This window comes from Diadema antillarum, unplaced genomic scaffold (genome assembly GCF_040938485.1).
Source record: "Diadema antillarum isolate AM-2024a unplaced genomic scaffold, OU_Dant_1.0 seq00001022_RagTag, whole genome shotgun sequence".
NCBI classification, from domain to species: domain Eukaryota; kingdom Metazoa; phylum Echinodermata; class Echinoidea; order Diadematoida; family Diadematidae; genus Diadema; species Diadema antillarum.
This window is the reverse complement of record NW_027271857.1, coordinates 31,215-57,897: the sequence shown is the minus strand read 5'-3', so window position 1 is coordinate 57,897 and position 26,683 is coordinate 31,215. Positions and strand designations below refer to the sequence as shown.

Here is a 26,683-nt window from a genome sequence, read left to right as displayed (position 1 = left end):
ATAATTTGATTCTGTTAATTAAGAATGATGATCAAAGAAGAATACATTTGCAACAATTGACATGATTGACATTTAACGTACAATTGCTTTAATAAACTTATTAATGTAGATGTATGACGAATTGTATTAAATAAACACTATAGTATTTTCCAACATAATTAAAAAACCTAGGCCCGGGTAATACCAATACAGTACTGTAAAACGAAGAATTTTCGCGTGCACTTTAATTTCGCAAATTTCGCGAGCGCCAAGATTCGCGAAATTAAAATGCACGCGAAAGTTCTTGTTTACACTATATGCATTGAACGCTATGGGCAGTGGCACTTTGCGAAAATTTCATGCCACGAAAAAGGCTGTCAGCTCCAATTCGCGAAAATTTCATGCCGCGAATATATCATGTTTTACAGGGTATAGTAGTTAGGTTTTATGCGCACGTGTGAGTGAGAGTCTTAATTGATGCAATGGGGTTCCCATGCTGAGGAGTTTCCCTATTCAATTCGGTCAATATGGCCTGCAATGATTCCGGGGTCGAGACTCAAGCGGCGTACCATCCACAGAATATTCCGTCCATAATAGGTACGTACCAGCGAGAATGAGCACGTCGTCGAGCCCAGCTCGTCGATGTCAATCTATGTAAGAGTATTCACACTGAACTTTCATGTGCCATTAACAATGGCCATATTATGCACATTATGACCCATTGTTCAATATTTTCCTAATACTAGACTTTCTGTTATGTTCCTACGTTACTCAATAGTTAACAATATTGCAGGCACTACATTACTGTAGTGAAACCATCCTTGTAAATAATGTGGAAATAAAACACAAATTATATTCATTATAAAGAATATTACATGATGGACCTATGACATCTAATGACTATCTACAGTCATACATAGTCATACATAAAATTGAATTATAATTAGCCCTTTCATTAAGCAGGCTTCGATCCTATATGCAGTCTAAAGATATTCCTATCAGTATACCATGGTACGATTAAAGCTTTATCCTTACTGCCCATGCTTTTCCTGAACCTCCAATACAATTTTCGGGTATAATAGTATAGTACGATAAAAAGAGGAGAAATGAGATACGAGCATATAATATTGCCAATATGCCTATACAATGTATTTGTCTCCTGGCTTGGTCTACCTTCTTACAAAACTGCATGCAACCAGGCTTTATTTTGGTATAATCTATATCATGAATATTTCATAATTATATATATATATATATTATATATATATACATGTATATGTATATATATATATGATTATTATTATTAGCATTATAGAATTATCATTATTATAACTTAACAAAACACATACATTTGGCCTAAATGTTATGGTTACTAAATGTCTGAATTTGGTGTTCAGACCCAAAAGTATACTGATGAGGAGACTTCAGATGTTTTCAGTGCCTGCAGCATGTCTTGATTGCCAGTACCCAGCCTGTATTCAGGGGTGGCATTCCCCTTTACCATGCACATGCAGCCACTCCGCCCACACTATCACAAAAAGCACATTTCTTGCATCACTGACCTCCTTTCACTACCTTGGCATAGGATATTATCACATTCAGTCACATCATGATACTAAAGTAGGAGATTCAGTGTTTGGTTTAGATTAAAAATCTCCACCGTCTAGAATTCCGAGCCTCCCGGAGGTTCACTGTTGCCTTTTCAGCTTTGTTGAAGGTATAATACCTATAACATCACGGCATCGCTATTCCAGTTCTTCCAAGCTGACCCAGATGAAAACGAGAGAGGCTAGAAGGGAAGCGTTCCAGGATCTTAAAGAGCGCTAAAAGGTATGGAAGCAAAGGTTGCCGTGAGGAGGTTGATGGAATGTCTCACAAAATGAGCCCTGGCCTTTGTAGATTTCCAAGGGCTTAGAGTTGCGAGAAGGACGGCAAATGATCGACTGTGCAACAGGTTTACATCATGCAATAGTGAATATGGACAAGGTGGCAACCAATATCGCATGCATTACGATCGAAAAGCGTGCATCCTGCAGGGGAGGCCTACATACATGTAATAGGCCATACATAAGCCTCTATCTTAAGGTTCTCGCGGATCCGCTGTCACCTTTTCGGGTGCTGTTTGTTGATCCGAAGGTTCGCTATTCCGAAGGTTCGTTATTCTGAAGGTTCGTTAATCCGAAAAACACAAATTCCCTATACCTATATGGAGGTTCATTAATCCGAAAATGAAAAAGCGTTCGTTAATCCGAACATTTGTGGCGTTATTCCGAAGGTTTGTTAATCCGAAAATGAAATTCGGAATAACAAACCTTCGGAATAACGAATCTTTGGACTGAAGAGCCTTCGGAATAACGAACTTTCGGAATAACGAGCTGTAACCCCTTTTGGTCCGTGGCTGCAAGGTTGTCAAAAGTTGCCGTGCAGCCGCAACCTTCCGGCGATCCATGGTTACCGCAGAAACGGGTACGTTGCTGCGGATCCGCGGTACAGAATTAAGGGCTCAGTATCAGAAGTAGTAGGTTTTGGCAAGGTTCTCGCAGAGGGGAAGGTTAACATGCAACAGCGCACGTCGCTTCGGCGAACTTTCCAGATCATTTCAGTATGACGTCATGATATCAAGTCATCGGTTGACACAGATTACTTATGGGCAATTCCGCAGTTAGGTGGACATGACATGGATAAAAGAAATGTGCCTCTTTATCTTACTCTTTAATTTAGGTATCAACTAATGCCATGGATGTTCACCAATCACTAAGGTCTTTCAAATTCAGTAGATTTTATTTTTCGTATTTATTGATTTTGCGAGATCTATAACCATCATTTAAAATGTACATGTGGGACTGGGGACGCTGAAATTTACTTAAATGCAAATTACAGTGGGTTGCCTTGAAAATTTTTCCTCAAAATTTTGCTAAAAGGTAGAAGATGAATACATTTAACTACTCCAGAAGTCATGTGACATTTTGTCAATTACAAAAGGGTGAAATGACCTGCGGAATTAGGACCTACTCCTGACAAATGTAACGTTACTAACCGTAACGTTACTAACCATGCATTTGGGGGTCTAGCTAATAAATTATCAGTCGAACTGCTAAAAATATTTGCGTGAACATTTGTCATGATGCAATAATTGAAATTAATGCAACACTTTGTTTGAAGTAACTTGAATTTTTGCACACTTTTTGTTACAAGACATTGATTTTTTTTGTCATGTCCTTTTTTCGTAACGTTACTATAAACCAGCCCTTTTAGTTGCCATAGCAATTCTAATATTTATTGGATTGTATTCATTCTTTTCTATATCATAAACCTGGGAAGGATAAACATGTTTTTAACATGATTTTGACTTGAAATGAATAAATGGTGATTTAGTAGTAAAAATGAATATCTAAATTTCTTTAAATGTAACGTTACTAACCGCGGAATTGCCCTTATACATAACATGCATAAAAGCTGCTTAAAGGTTACTACTGGGTTCCATTTCATTACATAAATAAATAAATAAATAAATAGAAATTGGATTGAAACTCCTGCTGGAATGGCAACTTCCAATAGCAACAGCCATTCAGGAAGCTGGATTCATGTCTTAACCTTGACAATTGCCATTCCAGCAAGAGTTGCTGTCATATTAACTTTTTGTGAAATTGGGCCCAGAACACCATGGTGCTGATTCATTTGCATAAATGTTTAAAACTCTAGTGTCATTTTTAAAAAAAAAATGAAAAAAAAACCCCGTAAAATAATCTTACAGTAACTGTTATACATTTATAGCTGTACGTGATTTCATTCATATAACAATACATTTTAAAAACAATTTTAGCAAGCTGAACGTGCAGTGGAGCAGCACAGGGAGTCATCCTTTCATTTTCTCACTGTTTACTAAGAATTGTTTTTCGTCCATTCTCTGACCATATCCGCACGATTTTGGTCACTCGATCGCATTTAGACAAGGTGAGGTAGAGTCCACTAATATTCTACACTGAAAGTAACTTTCAACAGGATGATAGGTCTCCTTATTGCAGTTTTTTATCATGTCCCCAACCAACATCAACCATTAACAACTATAACAAAATATCACTCAAAGTTCTAGCTATTACTACACTGTAAAAACATCGGTGTTAGATTTAACACCACGGGTGTTAAATCTAACACCGATCAAACTTCAATAAAGGACCACACCCACAGGTGTTGAAAATGCACTGTGATGGTGTTGAAAAGTGTTCACCTGACACTTCGTGGTGTTAATTTGACACTGTACCTGGTGTTATTTTGACACTGTACTGGTGTTAATTCAAAAATGACACTACATGGTGTTGATTTGATATTTGTTGGTGTTAATACCGATGGTTTAACACCCGTCCAGCTTCAATAAGAGACCACACCAGCTGGTGTTACTTTGGTGTAAATTTATTTTCATATTTTTTCAAAAATCTAGTATTTTAATGTAAACTTCTTGATCGTCTTGTTTAAATTAAAAATCAACAAGAAGTGCAGTTACTAAGAAACTCTTCAAAAAACAGTTTAAAATTTGGAAATGACACCCGGAGGTGTTAATTTAACACCATAAATGAGCACCGGAAATTTAACACCAGCTCGGTGTTTTGCAGTGTATATCTATTATATAGTAGTTTTTAAATGTATGGAAAAATAGCAATTGATATGATACCGCTCTTTCTCTATTGTTCTCATTAAACTTAAGGTCTAACATTGTGCAAAACAAACTGAAGTACTGAAACAAATGTATTTTGTTGTCTTTGCAATTTATGTATCTCTGTTTTGAAAACATAAAAGCGACAACAACAATAAAAAATTTAATGTATACAATATACTGTAATCCCTGACCAGCTGACCTTGACCTAGCGACCTAATATGAAAGCTTAGACACATATTCAGGCACAAGAAATGCATTAAATATGAAATATAAAATGGAATCTAAAAACTGACAAACATGAAAAAAAAAAGAATGATGACAGCTAGATTAATCATAGTTCCTCTCACTCCATGCCAATTGATGAGAAACTTCATGTTTGGCGAGCACACGACTGTGAAATGTCCCGTATAATGATAATGATAATAGTAATGATGATAATAATAATAGTAATAGTAATAATAATAATAATAATAATAATAATAATAATAATAATAATAATAATAATGACAGTTCTTATGAAGCGCATAACACAAAGTGATAACGTCTATGCGCTCAAAAATGAAAAGATTATACAAAAACATACAATTCCAATTTCAGTGATGGTACCGACCTTCATGTTTGCTTACATTGTAAACAAATGCGTTTTCAAAGCAGATTTGAATCTATTCATGTCAGTGATTTGTCTTGATTTCTGAGGTAGATTATTCCATAAGGAATGGGCATTGAAAGCAAATGTTCTTCGTAAAATTTGATTCTTCTGTTCGGAATAACAAAGTTCAAATACATCTTTACTTTTTGAACGAAGGTTCCTCTCTGTTATGTAGAGTTGAATTCGCTCCCTTAAATAATGTGGACCAAACATATGAAAACATTCAAATGCTAATAACTATATCTTAAACTGAATCCGATTTTCACTGGAAGCCAGTGCAAGCTTCTTAAAACTGGTGAAATTTGTTCATATTTCTTGATTTTGGATACTACTCGTGCAGCAGAGTTTGGGATTGATTGTAATTTCTGTATCTGTTTGACCGGCAGTCCATAAAGCAATTCATTACAAAAACATAAGCCAAAACTCTTAAATTTTGATATTAGAAGATGGGCAAGACTCTGACAGGCTCTTGATGGCAATCATAAAAGGAGAAACGCAAATTTTCTCGGTTTAACATAAAAGTACTATAGTATGCACCCATGCACAGATGAGAGCCTTGCTCCATGATGCAATCTATTCATAACAAACTGCGCGTGACGCATGCCCGAGAATCCTGGACAATTCGACCCCGGAATTACTCGACCCCTGACAATATACGACACGATCCTGAACGGCTCGACCGGGTCGAGTTGTCCAGGGTCGGAATTGTTATCGGAGAACTCAATAGTAGTATATATACACAATAGTAAATGAAACACATTTTACAGCATACTGTAGATTAGATGTACAAAAATTAATTTTTCATCGAGTTTCTACAAAATTCCTTTTTTTATAAAATGTAGAATATATTATATATATTGTCATTATGAAGTGATAATTCACACAATTTTCTTATATATCCTACCCTGATCAAAATCTCAATATTTTCTTTCGAGGGCAGCCGGTATGGTAAAGGTGCAGCGTGTATGAACATTTCTGTCAAATGGAAGGCCTGTAGATGATTAGGGGTTGGGGTTTGAACCCCTACCTCTCCCTGGCTAAGATAGCAGGGTCCGTTTGCACAGCAAATTTCCTCTCAAAAGTTCCAAATGCAACAGGAGAGTGAAAGTTCAGATTTCAAAATTTAAAAGAAAAAATCCGAATCCATACAAATAACATTGAAAGACTGAGCCCGTCTCGCTTGAGATAGAGTCTAATTTAACGTTATCGTGACACTCATCCACCACCCCTGTCACTGTAGGGCGCGATACGCCGTTGGCGTTGAACTTGGTAAAGGTTTGTACATACAGTGAAGACACATGTCACGCGGAACAAGACAATGGTAACAGTGTGATGTACAATTTTTTTTTTAATTCTATTATAGAACACAAAGTTCCCTCTTGTGTGAGTGTGTGTGTGTGTGTGGGGGGGGGGGAGATCGGCCCCTCCCACACTACCCTCCCCTCTCCGCTATTTATAGGTCGCCGCGCTTCGTTGTCATAGCTATTCCAAATTGATCAGTAAAACAACAACAACAACAACAACAACAACCACAACCACAAAATGACGAGACTCATGCATGGAGCAAGCAGGGTTTATTAATTTGCGGGGGGTTGATCAATTATGACTTACAACTTAAACACGGACTAAATTAGGAAATGGTGCCCATTTGTACAAATATAATACACTCAGCAAACAAAAAAAGAAAAAGGAAAGTAACGACTTTTTTCAAGTTCGTATTTCTCATAGAATATTTGGCTTAATATCAAGGTTTTACTTTTAGTATTATACCATGTTAAAGGTTAAAGGATAAAAGTTTGCAAAACTCAACCTATGATCTCTATATTATCTGTGTATAGCCCCCAAAGATAAAGAAAGGCAACTTTATGGAGAAAAAAAAATAATCTGTCGAATTCAAATTCAAATGACAGAAGAAGCAAATTAAAAAAAAAATGGTAGAAATTTGAAGTCTTCAATTTGTCTCATTAAATTTCTAAATTAAAAGAATTGAATAAAGAAATTCTGTCCATTTTGTCAGCGATTTGTGGCTCATTCCCTATGCTATTTATTAAGTTTAAATTGACAGAAAATCCTTATTTTCCTCCTTTAGTTTCCCACTTTGGTTTTGTTTGAGGATATATAGAGAGACAAGGGAACGAAAACTTATTTTTGCTAATCTTCTATATGCTAAATTCAAGTCGGTATACATTGTTGCATTATCAATTTGCTAACCTCCAATGATAATTAAATTAAATAAACTGTATCGTAATGTATATAACACTCGAATGGACGTGAATTACGGTGAACACACACCGCCACGTCGGCAGGAATCTTCCACTACTAGATTGAAGAACGTAGACTTAACCTGAAGAAGAAGAAGAAAAAAAAAAAAAAGAAGACAAACAAGCAAGCAAACAAACGCCGAGCGCCGGCGGTGTTATAACCTCTTTAAGAAGGTAAATACAATGTAAACCCCTAGCGTGAAAAGTGTCTGAAATTTCAAATCCATCTCGAGCTGTCCAGGGTTCGGGTCTCAATATCCAGGGTTAGATTGTTTTAAGGTCGAGTTGCCCAGCCCCATGCTCTCATACCGTCTGCTCGTACGTGAGAGCAGGGAGGTGGAAAGAGAAGTCTCTTCCCACCCCCTGATCTCCCCTCTAGAGGGGAGATCAGTGTTCCCACCACAGAATGTAAGAGTTCTGTGGTTCCCACCCACAGAACTCGAGTTCTGTGTTCCCACCTCCCTGGTGAGAGAGTACGTACGGCGGGCAGCTAGCCAGCCAGCTCAGCGCTGTACGTACCCACCCGTAGAGGGCGCTAGGGGATTAGATACCAACACTGGTGAAGTGACAACGACTTCGACGTGATGGCCTCAAGAATTGGGCGCAGAATAGCTCGAAAATACCTCAGTTGTCACGATTCGAGACTCATTTGGAAGAGGTACGTACTTTGCTAGCTGGGTACATATTTTCAAGAGGAACGATTGATTTAGCACCCAAATAACTATCAAAGGATAATGTAGTTTAGTCATGCTCGTGTAGACAATTGTCTACTGTACCTCGCTCGCTCGCTCTTGCTTGATCAATTCAATTTCAAGTTACAATGCATGACTACCATTGACTACAGTGTATACGACGCCTGCAGTGAAAATACTCGGCCAGAAATCAGTAGGCCTAGATTCTATGTAGCAGAGGTAAATGTTTTAGAGTACATGCCCAAGTTTGGTACGCTTAAAGATAATATAAAGTTTTGGTACCTCAAAAGTTTCCCTGAGTTTCCTTGTCTTCTTAGTTTGTGTTTCAGGTTAAAGTACCTTTCATATTTTTAACTAACACTGTGACCGTGAGTGTGAGACTTTACTTGCCCCAAAGTGCTCTCATGTCACTCTTACGAGTCTTAGTCTTAAGTTAATCATGCAGTAATGGTTTTGTACAAAAACTACAATATGTGTATATTGATTGTCGCGATACCGCGTCAAGTCAAACTAACGGCTCGTTCGAAATTTTCAGAGCCCGCTCTGCTCTGGTACGAAACCCTTATTGCATGATTACTATTAGATCTATAGACCATCTAAGTATTAAAGACATGAGAGCACTTTGGGGCGAGTAATTCTCACAGTGTTAGTTATTTGAAAGGTACTTTAACCTGAAACACAAACTAAGATAAGAAAACTCAGGGAAACTTTTATCTTTAACAAGTTAAAGCCCAAACAAAGTTCTGGTACGCCTGCAAAAGTTGTCAAATTTCGCTCCCAGATGTGCACGTACCGTAGTTATGGGTAAACTCGGCCTAGCGGGTAAAGTTGGCCCCCAGCGCGCGCCGTACAAGTAGTTTACTGCAGGCGCTGGGGGCCGACTTTACCCACTAGGCCGGGTTTACCCACAACTACAGTATGCCTAGGAAATGTGCGGAATAATGCTGTAATATTATTCGATGGGTAACAACGAAAATATGAAATATTAACCAAAAAGGTTCAGTTTCAGAACTTATCCGAATGGGGCAGGCTAAATTCGGACTCTGGCTACTCGCAGTAATGGTCCGAGTTGTTACAATGCGCGTATCAAAAACCTCTTTGGCGCGCATGCAAAATTAGTGTGCGCCTATCAAGCACCTCTAAAACAATCAAAGACGTTTGATAAACAACAAAAACTTCAAAGACCGCGCATCTCAGCAACTGAGGTGATGTGCGTATAGTCTTGAGGACCGCCCGCCGTCCACTTGTTTTGTACAGGATTAGCACGCACTTTCCTGTCTGTTCAGTTAGGCCTCATTTGGTATTATACAGTAGAATATGGCAATCACGAACTGCATGTAAATTGTCTGAAATAGGGTCGAGTTTTCCCTAAGACCGAGTTAGTCTGGAGCCTTCTGGAATAAAAGTCGGTTTTCGGACTGTTATTATTTTTCTCAAAATACTCCAAAACGACTCATCATTCCGGCAAACCGCGTCAGCCAGATAAGTTTCTTTGTAGACTCTTTCGATATATTGCAAGCTAATATGAAATGGTGCCAGATGGGTTCTCAATCCCTTACCACAACTTTGTTTTCACTTTAAGGGTTTTCATGCTATAGATCTAGTTCTAAATAGATGAAGTCTTGAGTGTATCTTTTGGAACATTTTGTGTCAGTAATAATACAATATAGGGTGCCTAATGACATTCTAGACAGAAAGATCCGTCCGTCCGGAGGAGTCTTTTATATTTTTGACGTTATCGCTCTCCTCCGTAGACAGATGGAAGGTATTAGTACCCATCGCTGTTTGGATGTTTAAAACCACTGTCTCTATGGAAAATTGGGTGGGGTACCTCACCCTTCTCCATTGCGTCTAATTCACGGCCCTAGGTCAGCAAATTTAAGCTTGTATAGCAAAATCAACATTTCAAGAATGCACTACACTCACCAGATTAATGAATAATCCATCATTTTGGTAGAATTTTCAATGTAAAACACACATCAACCAGCCTGTCGCGTCATCACGTTCAAACTGCAGAAACATACAGTATGAATCCCTTAGCCAATCACATGCGAGGTAGTTTCTACGTGTTTTTTTACTAAAACACGTACCTCGCATGTGATTGACTTACAAATTCAAAATGGCGACTTACAGCTAGCGAACGGCGATGTTGCGATATGGATAAAATTTCTGCATTATTTATAACCTAGTTACTGTGAGTATTTCAATTGCACAATGTGAGAAATTTAGCCCAAATATTGCTGCATAATGTGTCATGTCATGTCAAACTTGTTTGAATGTTAAAAAAGCTGTCTGAAATTTGGTTTATCGTAACGTTTGATCTGTGCGCGAATGCTCCACACAGGAGCCGGAATCATTGACTTCGGTCTGTATAAGGAGGGGATCCGTGAAGCCAGACGCAGTCTCCGCAGAACATTCCCCGACAACCAGATACAGACCGATCTTTCGGTCAAATGACATTCTAAATGCATGTAATTTATTGATATGGTCTAGATACAAGAGCAGAGGGGTCTAGGAAATTTTGAAAAAAAATTGGTTTTTATGTTTACCTTCTCTGGTGCAATGTTTGGCTTTGGTACAGCACATCCTTGATTGGTACACACACATGATTTGGATAAATTACAGAATAAAGCAAGTTACCCAATGTTCGACATCCTAAATTGCAGAAGCAAAATCTAGCGTGCATGATCTGAACGCCTGCGCTGCAATCATCGTTCGAACGCCTGTACTCATTGTTTGGCCCAGGTGTCCGTGCTTCGACATTTGTGACGTACTGCGCCTTGCGCTCGCCCTGCCTATGAGTGTATTTAAGTGTGTGCGCCACGCATGGTCGAAACTGTATACGTAGAGTATATCGCACTACGAGAGAGCGCGCGGTACTCTATGTACTCCATGCTGTGCGAGAGATTCAACGCATACACAACACGTTGCGATTGAGCCATGGCGATACCGCAAATTCTGGCCCGGGTGGCATGCAAAATATAAATATCGCGTTAATGCTCAAGTTATTTCAGAAATGGCTGCCATCGTGGCTGTAGGTGTACACGCTGTACAGATTCAATGCAGATAAACGGACTAGTAGGTTCGAAACTTGGAATGAAACAAGTCTATATGTGTTGCTATGCAACTTTACTTACCCGTTACTTACCTGTTGATCTGCTTATGCGAGCTGACCTGGGAGGGTCGCGACAATGATATCAGGGGTCCGGCGACGTGGCCCACTGTTGTGCTCTTCGGAACATGTGTGGAGGTGGTTGCATAGTTTGAATTTTGCACTTGATATGCGCCATTTTTTATTCATGAATTTCAGGGAATTTTTATTTTTAAGAGTAGTCTATTCATGGAAGCTGTCGAATCGAGGGCCACTTGCTTTACCGGCAGCCAATCATGGAGAGCGCAAATCGCTCTAAAAAGAGCGTTATTATGCATGCCGATAGCAACCATCAAAAATATTAATCCGATCTGCGATACGGTCCGTGATTCGGCTGTTGACGATTGCATTTGTTTATGTGTGTTGTCTTTGTTCTGTGCATTGAGAGTGTGGTTATTCGTAGGTAGTTTTCGGGGGTTTCGGGGATGTCCCCCGATAGCGATAATAATGTAGTTCTAGATCCTGACGATGCTTGTCTAGACTAACCGTTGAAATTGACCCGATTTTACGATGTATACTCACGTTTTTAGGAGTTGAGGATAGTCCGTATCCGTGTAGACAACTGGAAAACGATAGAAATTTAGGTGAGACTAAAAAGCAATCACTTATCTAATTGCTAGTGCTAGCTTACAGTAGAGCTTTACGCACTGTGTGGGTGCGCTTGACAGTCCACCATGTTGACTCTATGCAGTACACAACAGCTAGCTTAGCTTATGCGTATGTGTGGCAGTGGTAGTTTGTATTGAGACTGCAAAACATGCGCATGTTTACTAGCGTCAGTGTACAGTGCGTATAGCAGTATAGCACGCAATTGTCTCTTGACAATACGCGTATACGAGCTGCCTTGCCAAACTAGTGCAGTGAATGACTTGTGTCGAAAAGAGTGAAAGGAAGAAGGGCTGCCAGCTATGATGACGTCATCACGATTAAAACAGTTCTGTCAAAATCGGCTTGATTTTCTTAATCGTCGATTTACTCGAGTTATCTTGAATTAGAGCAGTTTTCCTTCGAAACCACTCAATTTTCATAAAAATTGTGTGGTCAACCTACTTTTCGACGGCCGTTCCGTTCTCGTGCTTTTTTGGGGCCCCAGACAACGGGAAAAACAAATTCATCTCTATGGGAGAGCCGCCTCTGGCGGCTCTTATACGCACCAATATGCTAATTTAGCCGGTGTTCTGTAATTTCCCCCATGATTTGTATGCGCTGTAGATCGTTAATACAACTTCATTCATTTGCAAGCTTCAACATTTAAATCACCCATGACATATTAGAATCATGTAGCTAGGCTATACCAATCACAGCACAGCACTGTCTTGAGGCAAGGCTGACAGTATCATGTACACGAGCTCACTAGAGACACTAGTCATTTGTAATCTGGCTACTGTTGACTGAACATCACGACCAACTTCACTTGCACAAATGATCTGGATCTGGATGAATATGCTGAAAAACCCTGAATAGAGTACTGAGTATCACTCAGCACTGTGGTGTGATGTGCCGCTAATCACAACGGAGGTGACGCTGGAGCGCTTCTTTAAATGTATCAAATCTATGAATCTGTTTAATATTGCTCGACAGGTCATTCCAATCCTTCGCTGTTCTATGAAAGAAGGAGTTGGCGAGAGCAGTTGAAGAGCCATGTGAAATAGAATAATTATCAGGGTGATAGCTTCGGGTTGCCATACCTCTCAGTGCTTGAATAGGGCTGATATAATCCACTAGCTTTGAATCAATGTTGCCGTGCTTTATTCTATGAAATGTTGATAGCCTTAAGAGCTTAATACGTCGTTCTGGAAGTGGATGAAGTTTCAGATCCTTTATCATACCAGAGGTGGAAGACTGCCATTTGTAGTCATTACAGATGAATCTGGCTGCTTTATTTTGTACTGCTTGAACCTTCTTGATGTTTACGTTGAGTGAAAGGGTCCCACAATGGGACCAGATGACTATTCACTATTCAGTGTGCAACAACTGGTAGATAACGGTCCATGATGAGGACCGCGTCTTAACTCGCCTGCTAAATCTAGCTAGAAATCTAGTTTATCTATCTAGGTCATGAAGATCAAAAACTTTTTGTGAAACTTTACTGGTCTCTGCTACCCTGTTTACTGTTTATTTTGAGAGGTAACAGGCTGCATCTTTCAAACACGATATACATACAAGGCTATGAATTAGTTATTAGCTTCAGTGTGTCAAACAATACTAGGCTGCCAGCTGTACCACTCATGGCGCTGTACCAATAATGGCCTCATTGCTTTACAGCGCCATTGCACTGTGTATGGTTGGGCTAACTGCTCATGGGTGGGTAGTCTAGTTTAAATATTAGGCCTATAACGATCCTGTTTAGCATTAGATCTAGACATTGGAAATGACACAAATAAGACACTAGCCTTAGTTTAACTCTGGTAAAGTAAATGAAGAGTTGTACACAAACAAGTCACAACTCATCTCACCGCTGTTTCCAGCAGCCTTGCAAAAGCAGCTGTCCGCCCTTAAGGTTAAACCGAGACTCACTCCCTACGCTCATCCTACCTCCGACTTGGCTAAAAAGTAACTGCCTCCCTGTACCGTACCACAAACCTCTGGTCTACCTGGTATACATAACGTGCACGACTAACTGCACGCCCTGTTAGTATCCATACTTGAACTTGCATAGCGTACCTGCACTATCATGACTACTAGTATCACTTTTGTTACACTACCCCTCCAAGACAAGTCGGTCTCTTGACGGTGTAACAGCAACAACAGGAAAAAAAAAATGATTGAAAACTAATTTACAACTAGTTGAACAACTTCTATCAAGACCTTCACAAAGATCGCTTCTTTCTATAGCTATATCTATACATACATTGTAACTTCCTCTAGATGAGATCGTTAATGTTTTCTCAATATATTACAACTTCAGATTTAATGGAAGGCAGCACTGCAAACTCAGCATTTCCATATAAGGGAAAACACACTGAATGTGCCTATGTATATGCATCACTTATCTTTAAACACCTAGTGTAGCAAACATAAACATAGAAAAAAAATTAGTAATTTTTTATATGGTTTCTAAACACCTGACAAAATTTAGTGAAGACTTGGTATAAAACCACATATTGTTAAAGGTAAAGTCAGTCTTCAAAGCTAAAAAACAAGATGGAGTACTGCTACGCTTTAGTTTGCTTATAGACAAATCCAATAACAATTTCGTCTCATGTAATGTACTGGTATAATGCTATACAAAGGAAGTGCTTGTTCCCCTAGGAGTCATACATGTATGCTCATTAGCCAATTAGCATCCTAACTTAAAAGCGAACAAAACACTATTCAGTTATGACTCTTATCCTTTTGAATAGTGTTATGTGATATATCTTAAAACATAACACTTTCACTTTCAATCCCTAACCAGCATTTAACATTTGCTTAAATAACTAAAAGTTGTAAAATCTTGAGAATGCTAACTCATAAATTAAACTATCCTCATCATGTTATGATGTCATTATAAAACGTATTATATCTTCTCATTTTGACGAAGAAGATTCACGAATCAAAACACTATTTTAGTGTATTTCACTACTTCGAAAATGTCCTTGTTTTCTCTGAACACAAATAATATGGTTTAATTAAAATAAATATGCCTTTGGCTTTTTTAGTTACCAGCCTTGTCCTTGGCTAGGAATCTCGCTTCTAGGTCAACTTCAAAGTTTGTGGCAGTCTCGTCCTGACAAACAAGAAGTCCATCCCGAAACGTCTCCCTCTTCATAGTCTGTTTGATGCGCTTTACTCTCTATGCAAGCTCCTTCCAAGTCCTTTGCTGTAAGTGTAACTGGCGTGTCTACTCCTTCCTGCTTGATTCTGTGCAATTTGGTGTTGACTCTGGTTTGCAAATTTTGGTCAGTTGAGTGTTGGATCACCATGCGATACTCTGTGTCCTCTCCTCTTGGAAAACCTTCATTCCTTGTTCACTGTACCACATAGCTTTGATGTGCTCGCTAATGTTGATAGGCACTCCCACTAATGTACAGTGTGCATCCAGGTTTCCTATTTATATCTTTTCCTATCTGGATGCATCTAATATCAGTTGGAGGCACATCGCCAGGTACACTGCCAGGACCATCTGATTCAGTCACATCCTCAGATGTACTGTCTGCTGCCCGATGTTCTGCTTCCTGTAATGCCCACATACCCCTTGCATTGCCTGACAGTAGTGTCTTGCTTCCTTCCTCAACGCATTGAGGTGTGACGAGTGACACGCCAATTACAAACTCATCTCCGCATTCACTCGCTTTGCCTTCATTTCCAGTTGGGGTGACATTCAAAAGATCCTTATGAACTTCTGCCTCCTGCCGTTTTGCCTTCAGAGCAGTTACCAATCAGCCCATTCTTCCTGGTTCCCCAGCTTCACGACTCATACGTGATGGGCTTGTCCTCCACTGTGGATTTCTGCTTCTGGGATTCCTCCTATGACTCATGAGGACTTCTTCTTTGGGACACCTCGCTGTTCTTGTAGGACTCCCGCCTACATGTCCCGGTGTTTCTTCCCATGGACCTGAAGGTTATCAATTCTGCCATAAGTGCAGTCACACTCATGGCACTCAAAATGCTGAGGATGCCTGTGCCTGTCCTGGTTGTCTTTGTGCCTCTGCAGACTCTGGTAGTGGCTGAAATGGTTCTGACGTGTGTAGCACTTAAAGTTCCTGCCCATATTAAATTTGTGGAAACCTGTATCATAGAAGCAGAAAGAAAGGAATAACACAAGTTCCTCCACAATTGAGATTCCTAACTCAAGTATTATACTCCTAGATGAACAAGAACACAAATCTCTCATTCTCGAATCAACCTTTTTGGGGCAATTCTCTGCCTCGGAGGATTTGGACATGGTGCAGAAATAGGCATTCAGCTTGGTGCCAGGATGGGAACATTTGGTTCAGATTCTTGGTCTTTGTGAGTTCCATAGGCCACAGTATCAGGAGGTGCTGCTTCCGATTCGATGTCTGATGACGCTGGAATCTCCTCTAAGATCTCTTAATCCATATCATTCTCACTGAGATGGTAGCTTGATTCTACCTCTGGCTCTTTTATCCAAGAATTCAACTTTTCCCCTTGATAAGACTTTAAATGGTCTGAATGAACAATCACCAATATGCTGTTAGCTTTCTTTTGAAACCTGTAGATAACATCAGAGAGCTTGTGTGTAATGAGATATGGTCCTTTCCATCTTTGCTGTAGTTTCAGAGATCACATCTCCACAAACACTTGGATTCAAAATTTCATCCTTGATCCCAGTGAAATACCTGAGTCACTCCATGTTAGACCAGTCCAGCCGAACACCATCCTTCTCTTTACATTCTACTATCCATCTGATGGTGTCATCCCCAAGTTGTGCCTTTCTGAAATCAGAAATGGTGATGGAAGGTTCCACATGGACGGCCTTAACCTGTGGGCAGACATCTGAGTTTGATACCGGGATTGCGTCAATCTTTGTGTTTGGCTTGATATTATCACACTAAGTACAAATGGTACATGGTCATCTGGAAAGACTCAGCGTTTGCATGGGACCTTCCTGCATGATGCACGTTGTCAATGTCATACTCTAAATTTACTTGGAGCCATCTAGCCATCTGACTTTGAACGTCTCTGAAGTTCAGAAGCTAGAGGAGAGCTCCATGATCTGTTCTGATTGTTGTCCATTGACTGGCATGCAAGAATGTGCGGAACTGTTTCAGAAGCACGGCAACAGCCAGTAATTCCTTACGGGTTGTACTGTAGTTTCTCTCGGCTTTGTTGAGGACCTTGCAAGCGTAAAAGAAATGACTTTTCCTTTCCATCAGTCATCTATGCTGGCACAGTTCCTATGCCCTCATTACTGGCATTGGATATAGGATGTATTCAAGGTCAGGAATAGGATACACCAAAATTGGTGCCTCCTGTAGTCATTCTTTCACTTGAACTATGGAAGCAGTGTCCCAAGCTTCAGACCATGCAAATAGTTGACCCTTCTCAGTCAATCAATGTAGAGGAGAATCCTGCGATAAACTGGCACTGATATGAGGCAAGTCCCCCAAATCTTTGTACTTCCTTCACAGAAGTTGAAGTTGGCCATTCCTTGACTGCTGTGACTTTCTCTGGATCAGTGGATATTCCGTTTAAGACTGGATTCTCTCAAGCGTTGGAAGACCATTGCTAAACAAAGCAGTTTCTCTCCAACAGTCTTGGTATAAACAATGATATTATCCAAATAGACAAAGAGAAGCTGCCCTTGCAGCTGGGACAGAACTCATGCCATCAACCTTTCAAAAGTCTATGGAATGGGATCTCTAGGCATCTTTGATTGCCACCTTCATCAAATGCTGATAGTCAATGCAAAATATTTTTTTGTGCCATCTTTCTTTCTCACCATTACAATGTTGGAGGCCCATTGACTATCAGATGGTTCGAGCATGCCAGTGTCCAGCAATTTTTTAATGAGACCATCAATTTCCTTTTGTTCCTCGGTAGGAAATCTTCTGGGACACTCTTTGAGAGTTGGGTGATCCCCTGTGTTAATGCCATTTTGCACTTTGTTTGTGTGTGCGATGTGTACTTTAGATTTTGCAAGCACATCCTGATATTCGCATAGAAGTTTAGCAATATCGTAGAGGTGTGTTTCTTTCACTTGTTGTTTGGCCCATTTGTAAAGACCTTTCAGGTGCTGAGGCACCTCTTCCATGATTCCAGTATCCATGGAGTCTGCTTATCTCTCTTCAACATCACCTGCAGTCACAGGAGTTATGAATCCAGCGAGGGTACCCTGCCTTACAATAGATGATGACTGGCGGGGGAGGGAACATACCGAATGTTCCACCCAAAGGGTGTGAAATGCTATTGAGAGAGGTTATAAGTCCCGAGACGAAGTCGGGGGACATATAGCCTTCCAAAATAGCATTTCAAACCCAGGGGGTGGAACATTTGGTACATGTTCCCGACAACAAAAGTCATCATCTGTTATATTATATGGGTTAGTCAAATACGTCAACGTCAACCACCAAAGATCATAGAGATTCAACCGATCTTTGCAACCACCAGCATGCAGCACATCGCACTCGATCGCTCCCTCGTGCAGAGCCAAATTCACTGTGCGCGCGCGGTCCTAGGCCTTCTGTCATTTGTTACGTGAAAATGTTTTCCCAGGGAGAACAATACCAAGAATGTTCGCCCATGGGCGAACATAGCGAATGTACCTCCATCACGTGACTCTGTTTAGCCAGTCACTAACCGGTATTTGACTAACCCATTTAATATTGCATTCTATGTGATTTGGGTTGTTTACAGAGTGTGGTTCACCAAGTTTTCTCTCATGTTTACATCAGAAACCTGCCCACCACCTACTATTAAGACATTACCAAGAGAATGGTGTGTCACAGAAGTAATTCTTACATACTTCTGTTGACCTTTGATCTCTTTGAAATGACATGATTATGATTTCTAAGTGAAAACATAAACATGATAAAGCATAAAATTATTTAAACATGAAACAGATGGGCAGTTTTGGGCATTATAGGGAGTAATAAGATGGGCAGTTTAGGGCTGTGCAGTTGCTTATGGGTTAAGATATTAATTGTCTCATTTCTAAGACAGTAATGCACAGTCATAGAGCTGTATTATTCGTACTAGAGTGCGGACTCGTCATATGCGCGTTAAGGCTCTGTGATCGCATGGAGCACGATCCCCCATTACTAAGAGTGGCAAAACTTCAGTACAGTGCGAATCGCTTGTGTATTAGCAATGTACCGTTGCGTTGACAACCGGGGTTGACAACGCGGGATTTGCTCCTTTGCAAGATGTACACGCGATGAAAATCAACGATTTGAGTGATAATTTGATAATCTCATTCACAAAACCACGCGTTACACAATATAATTGTAAATTAAAGCTAAAAATCTCCTCAGTAGTGTATCAATTTTCGTACGCCCTGAACTGCTACTGTGATTATTTTTTATTCAGCTTTTTTTTTTTTCAGGGGGTGGGGGTGAGAGGCACATGGTGGCATAAAATTCTTTTTTTTGAGGGGGGGGGGGCGCAGGTCCCCCATACCTACAGCCCTAGGGACACTACCATTACAAGTGGAACAATATGTGTAAAAGGGGTTGTTTTTCACGGACGGGCGATATACGCGCGTATAGTGAAAAGGGTAGCAAATTCGCTGAAATCAGAGGAAAATGCCATACTTGTACAGAAGTAGCTAGGCTACTTGAAAAAAAGGTAGCTTCAGAGTGAATGTGGTGTATTTTGAGATCAAAGGATCATTACTTGTACAGACACACACACACACACAACACCACAACGCACACACACAAACACACACACACACATACCTAACAAACATAATACACACACATACACACGACATCCACAACACATCAATAACAGACACAAGTAGGCCTACACACACATACACATCATTTTTTTTGATAATCATAAACAGTCCATAACAAACACAAATACACACACACACACACACACACACACACACACACACACACTGACTGAAGGCCCCCACCTCAACCTTAATTAGGAATACAATAATTTGAATGGGACATAGTGAATATGCCTGCACACACAAACAAACACACACACACACACACACACTCTCTCTTTCTCTCTCTCACACACACACACACACACACATACACACACTCACAAAGTCCTGAACATATCAGACAAATGAATAATGTACTTCAGAGCATATATTCTATGCATTTAATCTTGTCATGGGATATTAATTCTCAAATTATTCGACATACATCATACATGGCTGTTAGAAAATCTGTAATACAAAATACAGAATTATTTAAAGCTCAAGTACACACGGGCAATATCGTCTGCATGCACAATTTTGGCAGATTGCAATGCGCGTGCATAATGCACTTGCCACTCTCACTTGCCACTCTTAGTAATGGCGGCGAGCTCTCCATGCGATCACAGCGATTTAAAACGAGTATGCCCTCTAGCGATATGTAAATACAGCTCTGTGTGCACAGTATATTTGGAGTTTGCACACAGAACATAACGTATTCACAATTTGCTGTGTGACCAACAAATCATACCTACATGAATGTGTTTCAGTTCATGTCATGACACTAATGTATTCTAAAAGCCTATACATGCTTGTTCTTGTGTAAAACAGGGTCCCCAGAGCCATGCAGTCAGAGAGGGTTTTTGCAGTGCAAATGGGGCATCAGACAGTGGTGTTCCCTTGACTCAGCCACTTCCTGGTATAGCATCGCCTGTCTATGCAGTGGTGACAAATGATGTCAGTGATACGCACATCACAACCCTTGCCAATGGTTTTGCGAGTTGCCTCCATGAACAAGTTCGGCCAGTTTCTGCACTGTTGGAGGTACAGTGTGTTGCACATAAAAATAAATATCTTGCAGAGGAGAAGTAAACTATTAAATGAAATAGGAAGGTATTTTCATCAATATACAAGAGTTGTTGCCTCGTATCTTTTTGTATTTCTTATTCTTTTACCCTATAAAGATACAATCATGTCAACCATTTGTTAGACATTGATAAACCAGAAGTAGATCACTTCAGGGGTAATGACAGGACAGACCAGGAGCCATAGTGATGCTTTTATGCCTGTAATTTAATTTCTCATCTTGTGATTCAAGAATTTCCTAGGCTTTTATTTTTTTTTTCCCAAGCAAATGGAAAGGTATTGATAAGGCAATTTACTAAAATGTGATTTCGAATACATAGGAGAAAGCTCAACGTTCTTCTGTAATATGATAACTTCCCGAGATAAAAAACATATCATGACAAAGTTACTGAGTTTTACCTTGATACAGAGTTAGATATTGTCAACATTATTAAACTTTTAGAAAATATTTTTGTGTGCCATTGCATTTCTTTAGAGACTTTGAAAACCCATAATTATGTCTATTTTTTGTCTTTTTCTCCATCTCTCTCTCTCTCTTTCTCTTTCTATTTATCTGTTTATCAATTTCTCTGTGTGTTCTCTCTGCAGTTCTTGTAAACTCTGGGTCAAGACATGAAGTTGGATATCCAAAAAGGAATTGCTCATTTTATGGAGAAGATGGCATTTGGGGTTGGTCATTTATCAAACATTGTATATCTGACTTGTAAAACAATCTGTAAGAAAGAAGCAGTAATTTTTTCTTCTTCTTTTTTTTAATCAATGCTCAGTCATATAAGGATGTTCGGTGCACAGATAGATGTGAATGTTATTTATTCATTGAAATGATCTTTTTGAAAATTCATATTGTAAGATAAACCTGAAGTAATGTCCTGAATAGTTATTGTATGTATTTGAAAGGATTGTTTTGAGAATCTGCGGGCTGGAATGCTGAATTTTGTAATGACACTGCTTGAATATTGGTCCAAATCTGACCTGTCACAATACATTGCAGTGGTCCCTTTTACATAGAAGGTAGAAACTATAAATGTTACTCTAATGTAATTTTGGAGAGTAGTGTCTACCATGCAACACTGTGAAAAACAAAGGTACTCGGTTTACTTACAAGTTATAACAGGTCACAAATACTCTGTTTTTTGAACATAGCAATAGCTTGTATTACAACTCTGGAAACTACTTACACATGTGGTGGTAACTTCAAAACTTCTCGCTATACAAGTCTATACCAAATAAAAAAATTGGGCTTGAAGCGTCAGTGCTGAGATATTGTCATTGAAATCAGCTTGAGAATGGGAGATAATCTCCCAGGTTAGTGAAGTCTTGTGGCCTATTAGTAAAGAAGTTATTATCATTATTATTATTATTATTATTATTATTATTATTATTATTATTATTATTATTATTTATTATTATTAAATGATACATTTTGCCAGTTGCATTTCAAGGACTTGGATGGAGAAATGCCAAGTTTTGAAAACTGGGTAAACATTTAGGAATTCTTATGAAGTGTTATTCATCAATTATCATGTCCCTTTTGTCTTTTCCTATCAGTCCACAGAACAATTTTTCTAGCAGAGACAAAATACTGCTTTCCCTTGAAAAAACATGGAGGAATTTGTGATTGCCAGTCTTCAAGGTACAGTTGTGTTTTTCATGTCTATTTGTGATGCTGAGGAAAGTGATGTGTATTTGTTATGAATGTGTATAGGACTGCTCTCTCAATAGCGTTAGAGTTAGAGTTTTATTTTTTTGCTGTGTTTCCTTGGTCTTAACCCATGTGGCAGAGAAACAGTGGGTAACAAAATTTGCCATATTTCCTTATTTTATTGTCTGTAAGCACCAGTCATAATGAAGCAGCCCATATCTAAAACTTAACCTAACTAGGCCTGGGGGGCCTCCGAGGCCCCCCCCCCCTCGACGTTCCGTGCGATGTAGCGCATTCGAGGGTATTTACAATTGTGAAACATGTATGAGGCGAAGCTGAGTGCATGTTGCACTACATTGTAAATACCTGAGAGTGAGCTGCATCTCCACTAACGCCACGAAATAATCCTGTGCATCATTTGTTTTATAAAATGGGTCGAAAAACTAACAGCATTTTTTACGTACCTTTGTGGGTCAAACCAGTCAGCTACATGTAGCACTCGAGAGAGAGAGTCAAGCACGTCGCATAAATCCCGCACATATAAGTACTGTACTTATAAGAGTACTGTATACATACGCCACATAATATGTTATGCACACAAGAAAGACCGACCGGCAGCACGAACTAGAAGTTGTTTACAGGATTGACAGCGCATATAGTAGCGCGCGACGCACTTGTAACAACTGAATGAGTGCGCACTCTTGAGTGCGCATTCTTGAACCCATTTTATAATAAGAAATTATTAAGAGATCACGAGGGTTAACCCTAATTATAAAATGGGTTCAAGAATGTAGCCAATTGGAAGCGCTGAAATGAGTCACGTGGGCATTGTTTACTTTAGTACCATTGCACTGCAGTACCAGTGCGCACTCAATCAGTTGTTACAAGTGCGTCGCGCGCTACTATACGCGCTGTCAATCCTGTAAACAAATTCTAGTTTGGGCTGCCGGCTGGCCTTTCTTGTGTGCATAACATGTGTGGCGTACGTATACTCTTATACGTACAGTACTTATATGTGCGGGATTTCCGAGTGTGATGTGCGTAAAAGTTTGGGACGAACATCTTCGGACATCTTGACTCTTTGACTGGTATTGACCCACAAAGGTACATAAAATATGCTGTTAGTTTTCGACCCATTTTATAAAACAAATGATGCACAGGATTATTTCATGGCATTAGTGGAGATGCACTAACGCACTCTATCCTGTGCATCATTTGTATAGTATACTATAGTACTGTAAGTGATATTGTCTCATTGAATGATAATCAAAGAAAGTGCTAGGGGTTTATATTCATTGCTAACTTTGTGTGAGTTGGTCTTTGGTATTGTAACCCGAATGTTACACTCCCGAGTTCATAGATAAAGAATATCACACCTGGGATTAAGTTTTGACAAAATAATCCAATGACAAACTTTATTAGCTTGTTTGTCGTTCAACAAATTACATGTACATCATTCAATTCAATTTGTTCACAGACTCAATTGTAACCTTTGTTACATTAGCATAATTAAATATTTGCCGGTGTATGACGATAATTCGGCTCGTTGCTGTCTCTTTGTCTCTCTCGCCGGTTATCCTGTCGACGAGCCCAGAGCAGTCACAAACCAGTCGTACACGGTAGCTGATGCAATGCTCAGTAGCCGTCAGTCACGCTGAACCAAGCAAAGGCTGGCCAAAGCTCTCATCGATCCAAATATGTATCTAATCAAAAGAGTTTACAAGACACTGGACTTTCCTAATGTTGTGTCTTTCTGATCAATAATATTTCTTGAGGAGTATGGAAGTCCACTCCAAAATCTGATCTGGTACATTGCCTTTACTTATACTTGCCTCATAAACCTATATGAGCGCATTAGACAATACAGATACAAACTCCGATCATCAAATGTTTGTCAATTCATTTTGACACACAAGTGCTTACGGTCAGTGTAGCCTCTCGAACTTCAGTTTAACATTTCAACATTCTGAATTATATGCAACACTGCTCCCCAAATAAATCTTTGATCTATCTGATCGACCTGGCAGTATAATTGCTTGATTTGGGTCTCCAAATATTTATGACTCCCATTCAAGTGTCTCCCAGTTTGAGTGGAAATAATGCTCCATGCATACAATAATTACACTGAGCAGTTGTACACTATACCACGCATGTACAGTTAACATGTATACATTATAAAGAGCATGAATATATAACCTTTTAATATTCCCAATCGCACTATTCCCCACATAATTCTTTGCAAGGTTTTTCACTTCTAGTGACTAGTCCTCCCCCTCTAGAGTTAAACATTCCACAATTCAATAGTGCAGTGACCTCTGCCACTCACAGCCGAACGGTCAGTGGACATAAATCTGTCAGTTCAGATGAGGGGGGGGGGGGGGGGTGCTGCACATTGTAGACCTGAATATTTACGAGCATAGCCTCACTTTCTTTGAGTGTGAGGGTCTACAGGGCATTTCAATATGTATGCAATCAAACATCTGACTTCAAATTCCAAGTTAGTTTCCCAATTTCATCTGTCTAATAATGAACTTAAGTGTATGCCTAATCATGTCCATTCATAAAACATTCAAAGCGCAAATACCTTGAAGTGCATTGCAATATATCTTCAAATAATATACTAGCAACAATCATCAATCATCAATACTTTTGGCATAACATATAATAACTTCGGAATTTATATACATGATATCAGAGTCTTCTTCTTAACAAGCAACCTCCATGTCAATTGATTGGGGTTCATAATTACAAACACTCTCCAATGCAATACATAACATGAGAAATACAATGACTTACCTAGTCAAAGGAGCCAACACTCGTTTTCACTACAAGTTGCTCCACACGGCAGTCAGTGGATGTACGTGCCACAACCAGTTGTATCACAGGCACATAAAACTTGTATATAACAATACAGCTGATGCTTGTGAGGGTCTACTAGTGTTTTGTGGTAACCTCTCAGCAGATAAATGTGTGAAAAAACTTTCTGGATCACACAGTCGATGTAACAAGCAAAGTGGGTGCAGGCCTCAAAGCGCTGGCAGGAAGCAGATATACCTATTTGTTCCAAAGCTATGAGCTTTTATACTTTTCTGTCTCTATGTAAAATGTTAATATTACAAACTTTCTCGAGAAAATCAGAAACTTCCAGGAAGTTAACTGACCAGCAGAAATTTCATTGGTTCATGTTTCTGTGACATCATTCAAAGTCTGCCTCATTGGCTTGAGGTCACTCATTCCCCTTGACTTCCAGGAACATTACTGACGTACTGACCATCCACTTGGCCAGACAAAGTCTTAACATTGACCAAGGGCAGTAACGACAGGCTTTCCAGTCACTCTCGAGCATTCTGGCTACAGGGATTTAAAGTTGCACTCCTGTGACCTTGGTCACTAGAGCTGCTGCCTAACCAGCATAGCTATATAACACATTGTTTATACTCATGCAAACACTGATCTAGTTAACATACTAGACAAATCATATAGCATAAGTCATAAAAAGCACTCAATTAGGGTATAGAGACATTAACTATACCTCATTTGCATAAATGATGTATTAAACATAACCACTGCACATACATATCTCTTATGCTGAAGTGCGTGGATCACACTTTGTTCTGAACATATGACGTATCAAATAATCTTGCAAACAGTCATATCCTTTCAGCCATTGATAACATAATTATATCAAAGCAGTATCTGTAATACACAATGTAACACAGGTAGAGTATTTAAATCTATTAATGTATGGAGCTACTCTACTTTAAGGCACACGCAGAGCTAGCCTAAACAGTTCATTGGAAATGGGGGGGGGGGGGCAGAGAAATGGGAAGGGAAAGGAATAAGAGAGGACAGAATTTGGGCTAGACGTGCACTCTACGTCATTGTCACCGAAAATGTTGGTCTACAGTTAGAACCAGTCCACTCTGTATAGGCTTTGCCCATGGTAGGACACTGTCCCTAAATCCCAAAGCAGCTACTACTTTGTCCCAGAGAGAATGACCTTCCTCTTCTTAGACATGGTCCTTTCATTTCTCTTGATGTGCCTACACACCAACAAAAGGGAGGGGTGCTTAAAACAATATCCCTAGACTGGCTAGCTTGCTCCCTCCTTAAGTTTTATTACACCTACATAGTCTAACACCAGCAGGGGCGTTTCACAGGGCTTGACCAGTCTCAATACACACAGGCTTACAATTGGACATTGGCTACTGGGGTCAAAGGCTGAAGGGGAAATCTTAAGACTAAT

General features: G+C 39.6%; 1 pseudogene; it reads left to right on the top strand.

Moving 5' to 3' along the window:
- The window catches only part of LOC139742827 (mitochondrial-processing peptidase subunit alpha-like), a 40,964-nt pseudogene that overhangs the window by 2,872 nt on the left and 11,409 nt on the right, over positions 1–26,683 (top strand).